The sequence below is a fragment of the Lactuca virosa genome, chromosome 8, assembly GCF_052849685.1.
Source record: "Lactuca virosa cultivar CGN04683 chromosome 8, Lactuca_virosa_CGN04683_v6, whole genome shotgun sequence".
In the NCBI taxonomy this organism is placed as follows: Eukaryota; Viridiplantae; Streptophyta; class Magnoliopsida; order Asterales; family Asteraceae; genus Lactuca; species Lactuca virosa.
Window position 1 is genome coordinate 87,874,997 of NC_136433.1, and position 4,686 is coordinate 87,879,682.

A 4,686-nucleotide genomic window follows, 5' to 3' on the forward strand; every position below is an offset into this window, starting at 1 on the left:
TTAGTATTTAATTGTTCTTATTTGTTCTTATTTGTTTTTAGGGAGTGTACTCGCCGAGTGCAGCCGCACATACTCGGCGAGTTCAGTGCTGATTTCCAGTTTCGTTTTTATTTTCTTTCTGTTCCGTTTTTGTTCTTTTTACGCGTTTTCCTTGCTTTTATTGCAGAGTGTTTATGACCAGAGGAAGCAATACACCGTTAACTCCACCATTTGAAGACCCAGAAGCCACTTTAAGGATGAACAAAAGCAAAACCGTTGGAGAATCCGCATCTTCAAAGGACTCACCTTTGAAGAATCTCAAATCCGTTTTCAGCAAGAAGAAGAGCAGTAAACCAGGAGCATCCAACACCTTTTCCTTAGCAAACGAAGACTCAATCAAGGACGACATCGTATACGAATCTGAAAAGGAAGAAAGCGAATTTGAGGAAGGTAGCAATCTAGAATACGGATTCGGCGGCACCATGGCTAACATCGATGAAGTTACCATGGGCGAGTGGAAGAAGAGAATGCGTGAAGATACCGGTCCGGGACTCGTGCAACCCGCGATTCCAGAAAATGCCAACTTCGAACTCAAAGGCCACATACTCGCCCAACTTAAAGAAATTTCGTTCTATGGAAAAGATCACAAAGACGCGTACAAGCACCTAGAAGAGGTCAATGATATAGCCGATTACTTTAACTTTCCTAATGTGGCCCGCGACACCGTTCTGCTTTGCATGTTACCGGTCACGTTTAAAGGCACTGCAAAAGATTGGCTAAAATCACTTCCTCCCGGATCCATCACCACATGGGCTAGAATAAAGAAGAGTTTATTGATCAATTTTGCCCACCATCAAAGATAGCCAAGTTGAAGAAAGCCATAGCAAATTTTGAGCAAGAAGCTGGAGAATCACTTTATGAGGCATGGGAGAGGTACAAAAGCTTGCTAAGGAATTGCCCACATCATGATCTTAATAGCCAACAAGAAGTCTCCATTTTTTATGATGGAGTAAACGTGACAACAAGGCAATTACTTGACTCCCAAGGACCGCTCACTAAGAAGGCACACCCAGTAATAAAGCAACTAATTGAGGAATTCTCTAAGCATTCTAGAGAATACCACAATCCAAGGAATGATGTGACCAAGGGATCGGCTTATGCAGCTTCAGAAGATTTGTCGGCAGTTATGGCAATGTTGAAAAGCATGGATAGGAGGATGGACAAAATGGATCAAACAATCCATGCTATTTGGGTAGGATGTGAGAATTGAAATGGGCCTCATCTAACTAGAGATTGTGATTTGGACGAAAACGGGAATAAGAAAGTGCAAGTATGTTATTCTAGTGGTGATAGATTTGATAACGATTGGCGAAAACCTAAGAAAGAATGGCTACCTTATGATGAGTATAAGAAGGCGAAGGAGGAGAAATATAGACAAAAGGCAAGGGGTTTTTACCAAAAGGAGGAGCCGGTACAGAAAAGAGACCAAATTTGGAAGAAATGCTTACTAAATTTGTAGCTGCATCCGAGAAAAGACACAATGACCACGATGCTGCAATACAAGATACAAGAACAATATTAAGGAATCAGCAAGCATCTATTCATAACATTGAGAAGCAGCTGGGGCAACTTGCCCAACAAATAAATCAAAGAGCACCGGGAGAACTTCCTAGTAACACCGAAAACAATCCAAAAGGCGCACATATAAATATTGTGACAACTAGGAGTGGAAAGATAATTACTCCTCTGGCCCCTATTCAGAACGAAGACCTGAAGCTGGTACAAAAGGAGGAGACAGCAGAGCAGAACCAAAATCAAACTCAACTGAACCCAGACTCTACTCGCCGAGTCCAGGATATGCACTCGACGAGTCCTACCCCTGATCAGAAAAATAAGTCTCCTGTTAAGCCATATCAGCCTCCACTGCCATATCCGGCCCGAGCTAAACAAGAAAAGAATGAAGAAGACTACCAAAAATTTCTAGAACGCATAAAGGCTCTTCAAATTAATATCCCATTCATAGAAGTGGTTGCACAAATGCCAAAATACGCCAAATTCCTCAAGGAGCTTCTAACTAATCGAAAGAAGATGGAAGAAGTGAAGAAAGTGGTTCTAAATGAGAATTGTTCAGCTGCTATGTTGAACAAACTACCAAAGAAGAAGGGTGATCTGGGAAGCTTAACCTTACCTTGTCAATTCGGAAATTTAGCTACTATCCATGCATTGGTTGATTCAGGGGCGAGTGTAAATCTCATGCCATACTCATTTTTCAAGAAATTAGATCTCCCGGAGCCGAGACCAATTCGAATGGCAATTCACCTAGCAAACAAAACAGTTACATTCCCAAGGGGAATATGCGAAGATCTATTGGTGAAGGTTGATAAGTTCGTGTTTCCCGCAGATTTTATAGTCTTAGACATGGAAGCGGATCCTCAAGTCCCGATCATCCTTGGAAGCCTTTCCTTAACACCGCAAGCGCTATAGTTGACATGCGAGATTCCAAACTTACTCTACGGGTGGGAGATTGTTGGATTAATGTCTAAGTCCATAACTATAATTGGTAAGACTTGACCCGACCCGGCATGGTCCATTTGGGTTGCATGGCATCATGCATTTGGATAGACTATAATGAGAGAAATAACACTTAAGGTTGGTTAATATATTATAAGTTCTAATATATTAATAAGGTTATTTAATTAGTATTGATCAAGAATTAATTTGGAATTAATTAAGTGATCAAAAGGAGACTAATTAAATATATGGGTTGATTGTGTAAATCATTCATTCTTATATATGTGGGCTTGTGATCCAAGATTTCTTATGTTGGACTAAGTCCATGGGGTGACCCATGGATACTCCATGGAGGTTAAAATCCATGGAACATAAGGAATGGGTAAAGTTATGAGTTACATGGTGTAACCCTAATAGCCACCATATAAAAGAATCCCATGGCTCAAGAAATCATGTACTAATGTGTGAATATGAGGGCTAGACGATTTCAAGGAGTGTTCCATTTCTCTCAAGTCATTCCATGTGCATTTGGTGTTGTGTGAACCATTTGAGGTGTCACACTTGGGGCACTAGGCACTCAAGCTTCATGGAGACAAGCTACATCAAACAAAGGTATGTATTCTATCCATTTTATTACCCAAGTATCAAGTATTGTATGCTAGATAGGGTAATACCTTGGAAAGTTCATAATTGCATGTATAATAGAGAAAACATAGATCCAAGGTATTTAGGGTTGCATGTACACTTAGGAGTGTTAGAATGCGCAAAACCCATCAGTGGTGTCAAAGCCAAGGCTTGTTTTCTTGTTATACTTGCAAAATTAGCTGAAAAATCGAATTGTATTAGTTTAAAAGTTATGCTAATTACTTGAAAAAAAATTTGATGTGAATTATCTTTGTTCATATGAGTTTATTAGATTAATAGAAAAGTTAATTGATTATGTGTTTTCAATCCATTTTAATCTAAGAGTTGATTCTAAAATGTGTTTTTGTAACTTGTCCTCAAGTTATATGAAAAGTCACATTTAAGTTTCATAAAACTCATAAAAAGTTGGCAATGGTTACAAAAATGAAGAGTCTTGTCCTCATTAAATGGTTTTATGACTCCATAACTTGTCCTCAAGTTATGGAGGTTCAAGAGTCACTTCATTAAATGATAAAATGTGTAACCTTAATTAGTTCCATAAGTTACAAAAATAAAGAAAAGTTACATTCTTTTATTAGTTTAAAGTCTTCTATAACTTGTCCTCAAGTTATGGAACTTGAAGAGTTTTTTTTTTAATTAAAACTACTTTAAACACATAAGTTATGGAATTAATTAGTTTTGAATATTTTCAAAACTTGCCCTCAAGAATACTTTAATTCCAAGTTAGCCCTTAGAATTTTAAAAGTTAAAATTCAACCCTTATACTTTATAGTATTATAAGTTAATAATAAATATATGTATAAGAGCAAGTCAGTCTTACCGTTAGTAGACCTCATTCACAAAGCCGGTCTATAAGGGGGGTATAAGGTTACTGCCTATAAAATGGCAGTTTAATGGGTGTCCACTCTCACCCACCGCTTCCTTGACTGGTGGAGGGTCGTTAGCCGAACGGGTAGGACAAGGACTATAATTCTCCCTTCATTAAAAGTATTAATGATAAATACTAAGTAACTAAACTTTTTATAAATTCCCAATCTTAGTTACTTAGGAAAATGTGAATAAGGTGCTAATCCATGAAATTACACTTTGCACTTTGTTTAAACCGTTAGTGGAGCGTGTGTGGTTAACCGGCACACTAACCTGGATTTAACAAAGTAGGCAAAGGGTAACTTAATATTTATCATAGTATCGGTGGAGCTCGTGTGGTTAACCGACACATCGATTGAGGGGTAAATATTAAGGGTACCAAGTATATTTGCATGGTTACTTCACACCTTGTTTTGTGATCCTCGGCATCCCAGTCACAAAACCTGAAGGGCACACTCGAGATTGAAACATGCCATTGAAAAGTTCAATGAATCTCAAAAGATCTAGGAGTTTCAAATCCAATTAAAAACCTAATTACATTATTTCGTTTTTCATGGTGGAAAATTGGTAAATCGTCATTTACCTACCTTCAACTATTTTATAACTCGGATTACGGCATCCCTCTTCCAGTTATAAATAGGTTGTTGGATCCTAGCCTTAATATTTTATATTGGGTGTTATATT

The 4,686-nt window shown here is 38.0% G+C and overlaps 1 non-coding gene across 1 annotated transcript; it reads right to left on the minus strand.

The window, feature by feature from the left end:
- Positions 1–844: 844 nt before the first annotated feature.
- Positions 845–951, minus strand: LOC145135370 (small nucleolar RNA R71). Its single transcript, XR_013719832.1, has one exon. It is a non-coding gene; the product is annotated as a small nucleolar RNA R71 (small nucleolar RNA).
- Positions 952–4,686: the final 3,735 nt, after the last annotated feature.